At 37.7% G+C, this 17,509-nt stretch overlaps 1 protein-coding gene across 6 annotated transcripts in view; it reads left to right on the forward strand.

Annotated features, from left to right (window-relative positions):
* Positions 1-17,509, forward strand: part of slc7a2.1 (solute carrier family 7 (cationic amino acid transporter, y+ system), member 2, gene 1) — a 53,860-nt gene that overhangs the window by 11,109 nt on the left and 25,242 nt on the right. For 2 of the 6 annotated variants that reach the window (XM_012955664.2, XM_012955665.2), the window contains exon 2: positions 11,191-11,243. The exons of 1 other annotated variant lie outside the window; for it this stretch is intronic. The gene's annotated coding sequence lies outside the window, so the exon portion shown is untranslated. Of the gene's footprint in view, positions 1-8,222; positions 8,404-11,190; positions 11,244-17,509 lie in introns of those variants that run through there. 3 more of the 6 variants (XM_031895422.1, XM_031895423.1, XM_031895420.1) reach the window with 2 other exon arrangements.

A 17,509-nucleotide genomic window follows, 5' to 3' on the forward strand; every position in this document is an offset into this window, starting at 1 on the left:
TCCACTTCTGGCCCATTCATCCCTGTCCTTTTGTATCTTGATTAGGATTTGAACAAAAACTCCTGAATAAATAAATGCCTTAAAAACTCAGGTATCCCCACTGCGTTCTATTTTTGGTTTGTTTAATGTTTTATAAGTCAGTATATCCTTTTTGGTGTTGATCTTATCGGCTCCTTCAGCTATCTGTTTAACAAAGAATTTTTTCTGGGTACTTGGAAGGACCTTTTTTATTCAGTACTTGGAAAAAAGAAGGATGCTCAGCAGTCTATCAAGCTAATAATGTCTGTTCTATTCTCTCATATATAGAAGATTACAGCTGTTATTGTTCCCCATTCTTTAGCCTCAGTCCTAATTAACAGCTTCCTGGCAAGAAAAGCATTGCAGGAATTCATTTCAAGAAGGATCTTGGTAGTTCGAAGAAGTAGAGGAAATGGCCAATATAGACCATTGTTCTGGTTAATATTTTTGGCACTTTGTAGTTCACCCTACAATGCTGCTACACGTGCCTTTATCTTAGTTTTCCTCCTCATCATCACATGTCTTTTACTTCATTCATAATGTTCCCAACATGGAAAACTATTTTCTCTCCAGCGTTTGTTAGACCTTTGGTTTATATTACTTCTGGGTTTAAGCTTAGCAGCTAGGGAACTGGTACCCTCTCTTTAATAGCACTTTTACTGTGTTGGCTGCTACACCTTACTCCAAATACTGTGATATAAACAAAGTCATCTGTTCATTATGTATTGTAGCATACAGGAGTAGGTCCCCTTCTGTATATCAGACTTTTCTTTCTTTTCTTCATATTCAGTGTAGTGCACACAGACACAATACCTCATAATGAGAGATAGCTATTTTCAATTCAGACTGGTTGATTTCATGTTTCTTGTACACATTCAGGTACCTGCAACTCTCCTGCTAGAATATTTCTTGCAATAGGTCTAGACTGTGACTCAAAGTAGGCCCTCACATTTCAAGCACTCAGAGGCCCAAATAGCCACTAACAGGTCAGTTCATTTTGACCTTTCTTTGTGGCCACTCTTGCTCTTGCATTTGTTGCATTTAAGTAATTCTATTAAATAGACCAAAACATTTGTGCTACTCGTAGAGCCTTCTACCAATATGATATCATAGTGTGTGTCCGTATCTTCTTTTTTTAATGAAAACATTCTTATTTAAAGTTTATGATTTATATGTACTTCATTCAGATTTATTATGTGGCCCGAAGAGATACAATAAGCTATGACATTTGCGTCTATGAGGGGTGAGCTACAGCTGCACTTTGTGGCATGGGAATGTCTTTCTAGGAAGAGTCACAGAAATTGGCTACATGTAAGCTACTCTGAGCAGGACATGTCCCATTTTTGAAACTGTGCTGCTGTTACCCAATAATTGTAAATACAGGATAAGCTTTCTTCATCTTCCTAGAAAGAAGAGCTAGTTATTTGGAAGGTGCTATAGTCCCTACTTGTATGCTGTACTGGAAAGTTCCTTGTCTATATGTAATAGAAAAAGTGAGGTTATTAATAGCATTATGAAAGTCTGAGACTAGCCTCATGATGAATGAATGGTATGTAAAGCCTTAAAGGAACAGTAACTCCAAAAAATGAAAGAGCTTTAAAGTAATAAAAATATAATGCACTGTTGTCCTGCACTGGTAAAACTGGTGTGTTTGCTACAGTAACACTACTATAATTTATATAATAAGCTGCTGTGTTGCCACGGGGGCAGCCATTCAAGCTGGAAAAAAGGAGAAAAGGCACAGGTTACATAGCAGATAACAGATAAGTTCTGTAGAATACAATAGTGTTTTATCTGTTATCTGCTAAGTGCCTGTGCCTTTTCTCCTTTGAATGGCTGCCCCCATACTACACAGCAGCTTATTTATATAAATTATAGTAGACTTTCTGAAGTAAACACACAACTTTTACCAATGCAGGGCAGCAGCACATTATATTTTAGTTACTTTTATACACTTTCATTTTTTGGTGTTACTGTTCCTTTAATCGGTGATAAAAAAAAAAACTAGACAACTGAAAAAGTATTGCAACGAAAGAGGGAAGAGAATAAAAGGAATAGGCATACTGGTTCCATACTGTTCCCATTTCCTGCAGAGGTGCAGTTTTCTGAATCTAGCAAATGCATTTGCTTAATTCAACTTGATCATTTTTTTAATTCAGTATGTTATCTCATTAGCTGCTTATAAACAAACTGAACTTTGGCGATTTCACAGTCGCCAACTCTGGCTAGTTATAAAGTTCTGCGTATACCTTTCCCACACCATGTCTAGACTAGACTGGACTTACTGAAGCTGATGGAAAGCTGGCATCCAGACAAATTACTTCCATGATCAAACTCTAAAGATTTATCCAAATAATGGCAGTAGCCAGCTTATTTCCAGTTTAATACATCTTTTAATCTCTCCGTCAGCTCTCCTTTGAACTACTTTTGAAGAGAATTGATCATCTTCTAAATATCCAGCACTTTATTGTTTTAGTCACAATATGTACCAAAATGTTCTGGTCAGTTCTTCTCAGCAATAATTATTAATAGTTATTTGATTCATTATTACAACTGCATATTGTTAGGAGATTATAGGGGGAGGACCCTGCTCCCAAAAGCTTACAATCTAAGACTTTGGTTAGTTGAGGCTGTGGGGTTGGCCTGGGTGCAGGCATGGAGCATATTTAGGTGTGGGAATGCTACAGAATGCATTTTCTCCCTGAAATGTGCTCCTTGGGTCTGCAACCAGGCCAACACTGTGACTGCAGGTGCAGACAAATCACAGAGTGGAGGTGAGCAGTCAGGCTGTTTCTCACCATGTGTTTACCTATAGGCCAAAAAACAACCTTGTCTGAAGAAAAATCTATGGTAACTCAGCATACTGACAAGGAACCAATAGCTAATTTAAGCTTTCATTTTCCTTAAATTTATACATGGGCACCTAAGGATAAGAACATTTCTAACATTTCACTGCACCACTGTACTGCCAATAATAATTTGTAGCCACTTTAGTAGCCACAAATGTCCTATATTATATAGCGTTTAGAAAGCCCTGTCCTGTATTTCAGAGGCAGTTACCTTCCTGTAATGATAGAAATCAACTAAAAATGGCAATCTTTATACATTCTAATTTTGCTAAATCAGTTTAAGTACAGCAAACAATGCTGATATAACAATCTATGGTGTTATTACTCTTTTAGCCATTAATAAATGTTTGTAGGCTGGGCATAAATGTCTTCTGCATCACGTGATTTCTAAAACCAACCAAACATTCAATGTTATTATATATTTCTAAACTGGGTGTTTCTATGATTATGCTAGCATACTTTGTGTTTAGAGATATGTGCTAAAGGAACATAAGTCCCTTTTCCACTAGGGCACTCCGTACTTGCCTTGCTGCCAATTTCCAGTTGACCAAATAGGTTTTGACTGAGGTTTTTAACCCTTAAGTAGGCTTGTCAAGTTTTTGTTGGCTTGTAAATGCAGAAAATTGCTGCATTTTTTACACTATGTGCAGTTTATTTTGTTTTGTGGTATTTTATTGGCCTCAGTTTTGCCCCCAATTTGGTACCCAGTGTTGAATCCATCACAACAATTCACAATACACTCTACAACTGTAATCTACTAAACCACTACCTTCACTCTCTACTATCTGTCCTCACCAACATGCAGTTAATCACTTTCCAGCATCAGGGTGAAGACACACAGTGCTACCAATAGCAGCTACTTGTCGTGGCTACTAAAAAAGACAATGCTGATCATTTACTAATAATTATCTCTACATGTGTTTTAGTAGAGGCAATTCTCAGTATTGTCTACAGCAGGGGATTTTCTGGAGTTTAGTAGCCTTGAAAAAGTATCTGCTTATAGTAGCCCAGTGTGTCTTCACCCTCAGTGTTGTTAAGCTAGGTGTAAGGGCCAGGTGGGTTGGGAAAGAATGTGGTCCTCTTGAAGTTCCAAGCTACCACTGTGGACAGAAATGAAGACAATAAGCCAGTCTAAATAACCAGAAACTGTGAAGCCTAGGTTGACTGGGAATGTTTCTGCCCCACTAGGGTCAGAACTAAATGGAATACGCCACATTGAAAAGATGTGAAGGAAAGTGCATAAGCAAAATGAGAAAAGGAAAAAAAACTGTTTCTGTTCTTCCCATGAAATGAGTATGTCTCTGTTCCTAGTACATTCTAAATTGCAAACTTTTTTATTTTGTAATGCATTTTGTGCGTAACCAGATAAGAATGTTAAGTAAATGGCTCCTTGTTTGCTGTTGGAACATATTTATTGCCCAGATGTTGCAACCATCTGACTTTGTGACAAGAGGCATGGTTGGATCAGCCAATCACATGAAGCCTAGTATCTAGGGGATAATTTAATTTGTTTAAAGCAAATGTGAAATTTAAAATAAAAAATGCTTCTAGCATTACATTGCAAATATATTTTAATATATTCTCACCTCAGATTCAGGCTGTAATCCCTCTGTATTGTTTAAACATGTAATCCCCTGTGTTTTTCACACCTTTTGGTTTCTGCATTGTTCACCCCCTGCAGTGTTCACACCTCAGGATCAGGCTGTAATCATCCACATTGTTCCCCTGTTCACACCTCAGACATTATATGTAGTGGCTGGACTATGCTGCCTGTGTATATGGCACACACAGACAGCCTAGGGTAGGCAAAGTATGGCACATAGGCAGTATAGGGCAGGGAGGGTATGGCACCCACAGGCAGCATATGGCAGGCATAGTATGGCACACACAAGCAGCATAGGGTAGGCATAGTATGGCACACACAGGCAGCATAAGGGAGGCAGAGTATGGCACACACAGGCAGCATAGGGCAGGCAGAGTATGGCACACACAGGCAGCATAGGGCAGGCAGAGTATGGCACACACAGGCAGCATAGGGCAGGCAGAGTATGGCACACACAGACAGCATATGGGAGGCAGAGTGCTGCCTGTATATGCCATACTCTGCCTGCCCTATGCTGCCTGTGAGAGGTGAACCTGGCAGGGGTTTGTTCTGGGAGTTTGTTAGTAGTTGGAAATAGCCATTAAATGGTCCCTAAGGTGTGTAATTATGTTGCTGGGGGTTGCTGTGCTATCCACAGGGGAGGAGGAGGCATATGGATTTAAGGGTGTGTCTTAATATGACATAATATAATTCTTTTCATTGTGATAAAATGGGTGTGGTTTGAAGTGGGTGTGGTTCAAAAAAGGGGAGTGGCCAAAACTGGCTTCCATTAGCGGCCCTCCACCATGTATGCGAGAGAAATTCCGGCCCTCGGCACCGCAGAAGTTGGACAGCACTGGCTTATAAAACCAGTGTCTGTATGTTCCTTGCTATTCTCTGCATCTCTGCACTGGCGGTGCAAAAAGGAACAGACGGATATGGTTTTCAGTTGTAGTTTCATTAACAGATAATCAATCCATTGAAAATATTGTGTTATGTTAGAAAGTGTGTTAGAATTAAGCAAAATATTATTTTTGGCTTAAATCCACCACAAATCTCCATAGAATATGCACAAAACTGTGTATTTTAGGAGCATTAGGCTAGGGACTTCAATAGAAACTTAAACATTGATGCAGTAAAGGATTTAAGGGAAACATAATTATTTTAACATACTACCTTAATATCAACCAGCTGATTATTAGAGCAATGGGAACTCCACATTTTGAGCTACATGTAGACTTCCTTAATAGATTAGAAAGAAATAAGGGCAATTACCCCATTCTAAGAGCTAGAAATAAGACAGTTCCACGGCTAGAGTTTGGGAGTTTGGGTGATAATGTAATAAAATCTGCAAAGTTTACTATTGATTTAGTAACCCATACCAACCAGCAGCAAGTATTTACAGGTAAGCTATTTGGAAGCAAATTGGAAACCACTGTGTTTTAAAACCAAGGTGGGAGACAGCTGAAAAAAGTAGAAGGTGTAAAAATGTGGTAGCACTGTGAGAAATTAATAAGATAGTCAGGAATAATATGGAGTCACAAGAAGAATAGATGTAATGTGGTGCAGTAGAACAAAACTAAAACCAAATATACAAAAGGGAGGCTAATTAAGCTCACTCCCAGTGCAAAACTTATAATTAAGACAGTTACAGCAAACTAATATGCCAGTAAATTAATCTAACAAAAAGTAGGTTAAAGTGGAGTTGTACCCTAAATCAATATTGACCCAGGTGTACACAAGACCCCGGGTCTGTCACTTGTTTCAAACCGTTCTGTGAAAAAGAGGGAAAACTTCAAACGACTCATCGTTGTCAAAGGGTGATCCTGGTGCCAGAAGGCCCGAACCCGTAGCTTGAAGGAGCAATAACCATACACGAAAATGGACAGCTTCAATCACAAGCCAGAACCATTAACCGATGTCAATTAAAACATAGTTTTATTCAATTGCCTAAAAGAATATGCCTGATGCGTCTCGTGCATCATAGGCATGAGTTACATAGCAGTGTACAGCTTATATAGTAGTGCTTTTTTTTCCTCCTCTTTCCCCCTACCCCTCGTAGACAAGTGAATAATTGTTAAGCAATTGATTCATAACAACTAATTAAGTAAGTTATCTACAAATGAATAAAACAAACAGATTCATTAATTGGCCATATCGGAATCAGATCAGTTGGACAAAACATAACAACTTACCGTATATCAAAAATAGAATTTAACCCCTCAGGGTGACGTGTACCCAGTGTAAAGATCCATTTGACCTCTGAACATAACAACCTAGTGGACATATCACTGCCCCTCTCATCAGGCAATATTCTGTCTGATGCGTAGAATAGCATTTTGAAAGTGAAGACATAGATTTGGTATGTTATCCTTATAACTATTGTTATTTTGTGGCTATTTATACCCTCTAACATTGGGCAAAAGTAATGGCTAGTTTGTTTAGCTGGCAGATTCACTGCTAGGCTTCTCTGACTTGAAAAATATTGAAGCCTACAGAGATGTAGGTCATGGGACAAAATCCAATTAATTGAATGATTTTGGGTTATATCTGTCAGTACAGTAGAGCCAGTCATTTGTATATTTACTTTTTTTTTTTTTTTTTTTTTTTTTTGGAAGGGCACTTGGGTACCTATTTTTCTTTGCATGTTTTTATGTTACTGAGAGCCTCTCAGAGACATGTATATTTATGACATGCTGATGCAGCTATGTGACTGATTCAGCTGATGTGTCCAGGTCCCCTAAAGGTCTTTGGGCCCAAGGCAAAAGCCTAGGGAACACTGTGCATAATCCTGCTTTTTTCTTGTGTTAACGTCAGTGCCATTTTATAATTAGCACTTGAGTCACACAGTTTATGCCATGGAAAAGTAGGCACAAGTGTGTTGAGTGGCATATATCTAGGAATGTGTACCTTGTCTTTTAACCTCAGACAAGCATGAATTTACTGAGAAAAAATATGTGGATAAGAACCCTTCTCCATACGTGCCAGGTGGGGTACACCACTATGTAAAGCAATGGCAATGGTATGCAGTATAGTGATTGGTATAGGAACCACTAAAAGCTGTATTCTGTAATGAATGGTAGTTATTGGTGCTGACTTGCATGTTTTCAGTGAGCAATGGTAACTGTATTGGTAACAGAGGGCTTAAAAGTAGGAATGCACTATTTTAGGATCCAACCAAACCCTGAATCCTTTGTGAAAGATTTGAATACTGAACCGAATCTGAATCTGCATATGCAACTAAGGAAGGGTTTTGCATGCAATGAAAAATTTTCAACTTTTGTGTTTATGTAATAAAAAGTCACATGATTTTAAGGATTCAGATTCATTTCAAAGAATAAGTAAGACAAATGTACTATCTACCCTCCTGTCTGCTGGTGTCTACCACCCATAACCATTCTGTAGCCTAAATTAATTTACCAACTGCCAACCTCAATAAGAACAGCTAAAAATGTTGTTAAAGTGCCTAACTATATCCATTCTTCTAGCTTGTAATACAATATACATACATATATAAGGAGTAACAAACCCTTTTGTTAAACATAAGGATCTTGGAAGCTAAGGAATTCTGTTTGGAGGGGAGGCTGCCTTAAACTATAAATTAATGTATGCCAATCCAAATTACAAAGTTATGTACATTGAAATGCAGGAAATAATTGTCCCTACAGAGATACCATGATAGATAAATGGGACAATATTGGAATGAAGTCACGTTTCCTGAGTCCCTCCCACTGGAGCATTGCAATATTGGGAGTAGGGGTTATATTCTGGGTAGTGAGCTGTGTCACAGAAGCAGTGTGTCCAGTGGGCAGGACGTCTGCCTTGGAAAATATCCCACACGCAACAGTAGTAGATATTCATTTGCTTGTTAGTGCCTGGAGGCTGCTTGCTCACCAGACAAGTGAGGCCTGGAAGGGTTTAGCTCTGCATAGGATTGGACAAAAGTCCCTTTTGGTAAGTAATTAATAATTTTTAATTTTTCTTTAACTTAGAAATTGCTGTACAGTCAGTTATTTTATTTTATAGGTACAATCTGTTTTTTTTGTATATGCTAAGAAGGTCATTGTGTACTAAAATTAAGTGAATATTTAATTACTTTTTTGTCGCAATAAGGTTTTTTTTTGTCATTTATTATAATACTTAAACCTATTGAAATAAAAATAGGCTCTACTAATAGCTTCTCCCGATTCTCAGTTAGATCCCATCAGGGGACCAACTGCAGACTCTCTCATATATATATATGTGTGTGTGTGTGTGTGTGTGTGTGTGTGTGAGTATGTGTATGTACATATATTCTCAAATGGAAATGGCATTTATAACAGCAATGGAACTCACAAGTCAGTGTTGCAGGGGAAGGTTTTATGTAAGGTATAGCACTTATACAGAAGTTCTTAGAGATTGCATAGACCGAAATCCATTCATATGGATGCTGACCTTGCCCTAATACATAAAGAGACGCTTTCATTTTGAATAATGTTTGTATTTGTACCTGGAAGCAATGACTTATGTATTGTAAGATATAGTGGGATTGAAAAATATACTACATCTTTGGACGCTTATTGACACTTGCACAGAAAATCCTCCTTCCTGTTCTTGCAAATCTCCAGCTCTGTCCTGCTTTATTGCTGAGGGTCTGGCCATCTTTAAACCACATCTTAAACCCAGTGTTTGCATCACTGCAGAATTCAGAGCTAGGCCCAGATGTGTGCCATAGACATACTACATTCAAGAATTTTTGGAAAGGAAAGGTGAATTGCTGCTTTTTTCTTTTCTCTGCATTGAGGCTTAACAAGAGCATCTAGAAGAGAGCTGGCACTAAAAGATGTAGACCACCGGTTCTCAACCTGTGGGTCGGGACCCCTTTGGGGGTCGAACTACCCTTTCACAGGAATCGCCTAAGACCATCGGAAAACACATATTTCCGATGGTCTTAGGAATAATTTTATGGTTGGGGGGTCACCACAACATGAGGAACTGTATTAAAGGGTTGCGGCATTAGGAAGGTTGAAAACCACTGATGTAGAGGGAAAAACTGCACAACTATTTCAAAATAATATTATTTAAATCCTTTATAATGAAAGCCATTCTAGTTTAAAATGTATAGCAACACAGAGCTAACAGGTGCAGTAGGGTCAGCCATTTATCATAGTTACTATTTTTATGGGAAGTACTTTTTCTCATCCTATGAATTTTATTTATTTAATTTTGCCTTCATAATATATGACCTATTTCTATAGCTTTATAATTGGTAGCGGTATGTTGATTTGATGCCCATCATGTCTGGGGCACTCTTGAAAATAAGCAATAGTGAAAGGCTTATACTTTGTTAATATTTAAATGAACTTTCCTGCTAGGCTCTGTAGATTTTTTTAAAATTGTGTAAAATGTTCTACAAAAGGTTAAAAAACTAAGATTGTTTCATGAAATTAAAAATTTACTCATCTTTTGGATAATTTCCCGGCACCTCACAAGTGAAAAAAGTTGAAGGACAAGTTTAGTTTACTTAATTTTAACATTCTCTTTCCTCTCCTATGATTGCAGGACAGGTAAATTGTTAACCAGAACCCTCTCTCTGCTTTTCAAAATTTCATGTGTTATTTTATCACATCCCATGACAAACACTCGTGCTTTCAGGTGATTCTTACTAGGGACAAAGGAGAGTGAATCAAAGTGTATTTGATTCATGTGTTTCGGGCAAATACAAAAAAAAAAAGGGACTCAAATTGACCCATCTGCCATAGCTCTTGTTTACATCATAAGCAGTCTGATTCCTGCTGTCTTTATTAGGTACAATTTGCTCCTCTGCCATTTGCGCTTGATACATTGTAGATGTACATTGAAACATATGTTCTTCCTGTTATTTCAAATTCAACATTTCTTTAGCGTTTCTGGGCATGTCCACCATTTTTCTAAAGGCCTCCCCATCTTTCTCTCTTCCCTAAATGCAATTGTCTCTATTTACCACCCTTGGTGTATTTTCCTACATCATTATGTCTTACCAAGGTGTATCTGTCCCCATGTCCCTTCCTATCTCATGTAAGTATTTGCCCCATATCCCTCCCTTCTTTAGGTACCTTTGCTATATATTCCACCCATAGGTCCATTTGACCCATTTCCATTCCCACCCCCAGATGCATTAGTCCTCAACTCCCTTCCCATCTAAATGCTTATTATCTAATCACTGAGAATTTTGGTTTGGGCAGACAGTTCATTTGCTTAGACCATTGGGATCAGAGGAGTCCCATGTGGAGATAGCACATAGATATTATTGTCAAGTACTGTGTAATGATTAGCAGATGTGGTGAGTATATGCATTTGGGATGTACAACTATCTCAGCATCCCATGAAAGAGTTAGAAGGTATAGAAAAACAGTTGATGAAGGGTGAAGTTAGACAGCCTTCTGTTAATGAGTTTTTGCTACACTAGCATATATTACTGGCATCCCTGACACCTTAAAAGAAAGAGACTATATATATATATATATATATATATATATATATATATATATATATATATATATATATATATATTCAATATTTTAAATAATGCATTTACAATGAATATATTGCCTACCGGTAATTATAATGTTAAAAATCATCTTTGTCATTAAGAAAAGAATTGTTAAAAATAAACCAGGTCAAGTTTGTGCATTCCTTTCACACTTGGGATACTTCCAGTAGGTGATATGGATTCCATTTTGGCAGATCTCCTGTGTTAATCTGTCCTGGTGTCACCCACAGATCACAGTCAGAGGAACTGAGAACAGACTGATCTCTTTCTACCCAGCACGCAGGTACTGGTGTTATGTACTTACTGGGAATGTCACTGGGTTAACTGAAAAGAGATAGAATATTGTTCTGAATAGGCATGTCTTGGAATCAAGTAAATAAAATAGTGGAACAAACTGATCAGCCTTCTCTAAGAAATATATTTGTAGAAATGCATGTTAAAAATCTGCTAAAGGGCACATTCACATGTTCTGGCTTTTGCCCTGCATTTCAGCAGCATTGTAATAGTTCAATTAAATGTATTTGTAAGAAGCTAGCACTGCAAAGCATAAAATCCCTTCTACTCTGCTTATTGCTGAATGTACAGTAAGTATTTATGTGAACACAATTAACATTAATAACTGTTTTGGTTTCTTGACTCCTGCTGGAAAATAAGGTTCTTTGGGACAGTAGAAAATAGGGCTGGTGCACACCTATTCCAACAAAATATTATTGTTCAGCTATACTGTACTTATTGCTACAAGGTAACATTTTTTCGATTGCTGTGCTTGTATAGATTAAATATGAATAAAGCATTTTCTTTTTTAGATATGTAATGTTGAGGGACAAGACATTGTATAGTTGTGCTGTGCATTTATTTTTAAATAGTATCCCTGCACTTCTGCTATTTACATCTTTATAAATAATTAACCTCCAGTGACACTACACAGAAAAATTCTAGGCCTCCAGTTCCCAGAATAAAGTTGTCCTGTATCGATCAGCCGAAATGCTTTACTTTTGCTCCACAAAAGATCACTCTGCTTTACTGGTAAACTAACTACTATGCTTTCCATATGGAGCTTCATTGCTCTGAGAGTGTAAATGTTCTTATATTCCTCAAACGTATTATCCTTTAAAATATATTATTACATTGCGGCTGCTTTGTGTTTGAGGAATGTTCAAAAAGTTGTTTTTATTTATTAATATTTATGTGACAATGTGTTCTTGTGTACAATAATTTAAGGTTGTTTATATGCCATAAGGCTATCCATGAGACCAGAACGCTATATATATTTTAAGAATTGCAAAACATAATGTTTTTTTAACCACAGTGATGCCCAAGTTGTTGAAGAGTTCCTTTTGACTAGTCAGTACAGGGCTAAGGTGCTAATGTAAACCATGTTCTCCTGTGCAGATAGCTGAAGGGAATTTAGGCAGCCCCTATTAGCAATGCCAGTCTATCATTTTTAGAACTGTAGCTATTTTAAGCAACAGATTTATATTATGTAAAGTAACCTATAAAAGAATCTCACCAAACTAGAATATATATATATATATAGAAAATATTGCCCTTTTACATCCTTTCCCTTGAGCCACCATTTAGTGATGGGCTGTGTGCTCCCTCAGAGATCAGCTGACAGGAAATAATGCAGCTCTGACTGACTAACATGAAGTAGTGTGGGAGCAAAAGACAGAACTCTGTCCATTCATTGGCTGATGTGGCCGAGCATGTATGTGTGCCTTGGCTTGTTTGTGTGCACTGTGAATCCTATGAACCCAGGGGGCGGCCCTCAATTGTCAAAATGGCAATTTTCTATTTATGAGTACCCAATAGCACATACTAGTAAAAAAGCATATTTTTATTAAAATGGTTTATTTAGATGAAGCAGGAGTTTATGCAATACATTTTTATAGAGACCTACATTGTTTGGGTGTATAGTTTTCCTTTAATGCATGGTTTTACTGTATGTGCAATGTAAAACATGACATGGATGATGAAAATTAAAGGTTTCTGAAGACTCAAGAGTTTCATTTAAGAGGTCTATTAATTAAATTCATAGAACAAGCATTGAATAAGAAAATATAGGTCCTTCAAGGTCTAAAGATTTATCCAGCTATCAGAGGAGGTGGCAAGATGGCATTGCCCTTACAATGAATGTGGATTCTCTCTTTTCCCCTAAATATTGTAGCTCAGACTTAAGCATTTTTTCATTTGCCGTCTATACAAGGGTTTTGGCCTGGGATCAGACACTTGTCAGATGATTTGTATACAAGTGGGAAACCTGCAGGCTATTGAAGATATTTTGTTTTAGTAAAGGTGGAAGTCATTGTTTTCTGCTTTAGGTATTTCCTGGTAGCTTTGTCCTTAAAGATGCCTGCTGGGGTTACATCCTCCTGTAGCGCAACGCTCTCCTTATCAAATTCTATTTTCTATACATATCATTTATTTTGTTTAAAATGATTAATTGTTTCTTTGCTGCAATCTTATTTTATCGTATGTTATGTTAACTATAACCCTCTACAAGAACTATATTGATCTTTTTTTCTATGTAGTAAGGCTCTGTTACTTTAGTCTTCCTGCAGAAACGTTGGATCCATCAGTCAGGGTGAAGACACACATAGCTACTTCGTAGCAGCTACTTGTTATGGCTACTAAACACCAAAAAATACCCTGCCATGAAAAATACTGAGAATTGCCTCTGCTTAAACACGTGTATAGACAAATATCAGTAAATGATCAGTATTGTCTTTTTCTGTAGCCACTACAAGTAGCTGCTACTAGTAGCTCTGAGTGTCTTCATCCTAACAATAACGGTAGCATTTTCTAGTCTTTCCATTGGTTACCTTGGAACTATCTTGGTTTAATTTGAGTAGTAACAATATCTGTGGTCCTGGTGACCTTTTGCATCCCCTGATTTGACTCCAATTTGGATCTTGTATGGCTTCTTCTCAATAGCATTATATCTTATGATGTGATTGAATTTGCGAAGGCCTTGAAATCTGGAGGTGATGGAGTATTGGCTGACATTGGGGCTATAAGAGGGTGCAAATGGTACAACTGTGTTTTCAAATATCTGGACACCTGCTTTGAGTAAGGGGGGCTTGAATTAAAAGGGTCTAAAATTCTAAACATCTACAGTGTAATCTTGGTGGAATAATGGAAGAACTCATACAATAACCCTATGTATATTACATAGTTACATACATAGTTGCATATGGTTGAAAAAAGACCAGAGTCCATCAAGTTCAACAGCACACACAAACCTATACTGACCTATCTATACACTCACATAAACTATATATACAACCACTAATACTAACTGTAGATATTAGTGGATATTCTGATTGTTCAAGAACTCATCCAGGCCCCTCTTATAGGCATTAACAGAATCTGCCATTACTACATCACTAGGAAGGGCATTCCCCAAACTCACTGCCCTCACCGTGAAAAACCACAGACTGTGATTAACAGTATGACCCAGCAGTGGAACTTGGAGAAATCTTGATCAAGTAGAGACATTAAGACTGTAACTGGGATTTGCATGGCCAGTGTAAGAACATCTTATAGGTGATAGCACTGGCATCTAAGTCTTTTGAATGTCTTTTTGTTTTTCCTAATTGTTAGTGTTAACTAGGACTTTATTTCTCTTATTTCACAAGTGTGGCAAGTAAATGCAACATTGTTTAAAAAAATGAATACATGGTTATATTATAAGCATTAACCATTTGTCATGCATATGATGTATTATTACTGAACAAGTTCGATTCACATATTTTTAAAAGATTTCATATACAGATTAAAGCTGAAGCTAGACATTGCTTGCATAGTGTTTCATCAAGGGCTAAATTACTTTACCTAAACTTTCCTTGACTGTTGTGATAACAACCATTCCATACATGTGTGCGCACTCTGATGGCAGAAGCGAAAACAGAGAAACAAGGATTCACTTAATATGAAGAAACAATGTCTGGTCTATAGATTCAGCTCTGGAATAGGTTGTTTATAGTGAGGCTGTCTGTGTGCCACTGAGTTGCCCTTTGGCCCCTACAATCAGAGCATATTATAACTAATTAAAGCGACCTTTAATTGACATATTCACTAAGTTGTTTCATTGAAGTGTTCAAAATCAACCTCAATGCGCTTTTTAAAAACCCAAAATCGTCAGTACCTTGCATAGTGCATAGTATAAGTGCAAAAAGAGAGCATTTATCAACATCATACTAGACCTGACATCTGAAAAATTAGCACCCCTTTCCTGCCATGTTGTATTACTAGAAATCCATTTGTCACAATATGAACAGTATCTTTAGATGGAAAAACAAGGATAATTGGAAGGAATTACCACAACTGTGGGGCCTATGCTTATCTTTAGTCCCCCTTTATTTCAGGTCCTATAAGCTCCTCAGAGAAAACTTATACCATCCATATTTACTTTCCCTCTGGATCTGTCTGTTTGATCATGGTGTATGTGTGTAAATGGCTGGATTTATCTGGGTATGCTTCTGTTCATTCTATTATTTGTAGGTGCCTACTACTGTATATGTCAAACAATAGCAAACCCATACATTCTGCTGGGTAGCTATTTACTTATTGGACAGTATTTAGCATTAAAATGTTCAATATTGTTCAGAGTAAATGCTTTTGGTAAGAATTAAGGACATTGGTTTTCAGATAAAACCCCTACCCACCATGATTTCATGTAGCAGTCTTTATGAAGAAAACACATTCAGTAGGTGCAATGCTGTTGATTTGTTATTAAAGCACACAAACTACTCAGTGTACTGTGTTGTGCAATAAATACAGAAAAACTGGAGATGATGAAGGGATTACTGGAAATATTTGTGTTCCACATATTAGCCTGAAGAGGTATAACTAATTGCCCAAAAAGTTTTGGTAAACAGCCAAAGTATTCAAACTAGATGGCTGCTAGGTTTATGGCTTTTTTTTCCATGCAAAGAGGCCAGTAACAGAGTAGTTACTGTGGGTGTAGTCTCGCAATGTGCCAAACACTCACAAGTATAAACAAACGGTGCCCAAGGTTGGAAAGCATACTGCAGGAGAACTATTGTTGGGCAGTAATTACATTAGATCATTTTATGAGTTTGAGTAATTCTGTTGAGAAGGGATTTATTGATAAGTAAAAAAGAAAAGCAGTCCTTTGATGGTAGCTTTCCTTATAAAGGCACACTCAGGATTGGCTCTCATTTTTAAGACAAGGTTTTTCCCACTCAATTACTTTTGTATTTTGTAGTTGTGTTTTCTTGCAGTGACTTGACTAATCAGCCACAATATGTCAGGGGTCAAAATTCATCCTGTCCCTCTATTTTTTCAAATGTTGGGAGGCATGGATACATATTCCTTAAATGATTTGACTAACATATTTTATCCACCGCTTTGCATAGGTGCAGAGTGCATTTTAACTGGGAACAATTTTTAATATTTAATTCCCTCTCTATACATTTAGTATAACTCTGCTTAGTAGAACTCCTTATAGAACGTAATCCGCCTAGTGTTATTTTCAATGTATTAAGTACATTTGGATCTAACATTATTGATGCATCCTAGTCTGGTTGCTAAAACTATTCTCAAACACATTACATTTACCTCTACATGTGAAATACTGTTTATTGTATTTAAAGCGTGCACTGTAAGTGTAGCTGATTATTATATTACTTACATAGCACACAATGGGCTTTGATTACCTATACTCACTTCACAGATATGGACATGATTTATTAGTGTTGCCATAACAGCTAACTGGTATTTGCACCAGCCCTTCATTAGCCTGTCATGCCTGCTTGTCACTAATGCACTAGTAAGAGATTATGATTTGACCCACACAAAGTTCTTTTGGGCAAAAAAACATAATTTTTATGTAAACAGCAACAGACTGTTTTTTTTATTTATTAAGCAATGTGTTTCTGTACATGAATAAAGTGCCTTTTCTACAGTGTGAAAACTGCCCTAAGGGAGTGACAAAAAGCCTGCCTAGCCAGTACAAGCCAGAGAAAGTAAAACGCCCATCTGTATATTTGTGCCTCTTGCCTTCGTTGTTTTGTCTGCCTGCTTTAATATAGAACAACATGACTATTGACACAGAGCTAAAACTCTTAAGGGCTCTGGCACACGGGGAGATTAGTCGCCCGCGACAAAACTCCCTGTTCGCGGGCGACTAATCTCCCCGAGTTGCCTTCCCCTGCCATCCCACCGGCGAACATGTAAGTCGCCGGCGGGATGGCACACGCGGCGGCGCGATTTCACGAAATCGCCAAAAAAGACTCACAAGGCTTTTTCGGCGATTTGCGATAAATCGCGCCGCCGCGTGTGCCATCCCGCCGTCGACTTACATGTTCGCCGGTGGGATGGCAGTGGAAGGCAACTCGGGGAGATTAGTCGCCCGCGAACAGGGAGTTTGGATTTGGAGACAAGACGAGCGACAAGACGCCAATGCTAAATCAATGGAAATCGCCAGCGTCAAAACATACGAGGCTACTTCAAATCGCCTGCTGTTTCAAATCGCACACAGACCCTTTTCTGAGCGACTTGAGTAAACATGAGGGGGGGTTAACT

The sequence above is a fragment of the Xenopus tropicalis genome, chromosome 1, assembly GCF_000004195.4.
Source record: "Xenopus tropicalis strain Nigerian chromosome 1, UCB_Xtro_10.0, whole genome shotgun sequence".
In the NCBI taxonomy this organism is placed as follows: domain Eukaryota; kingdom Metazoa; phylum Chordata; class Amphibia; order Anura; family Pipidae; genus Xenopus; species Xenopus tropicalis.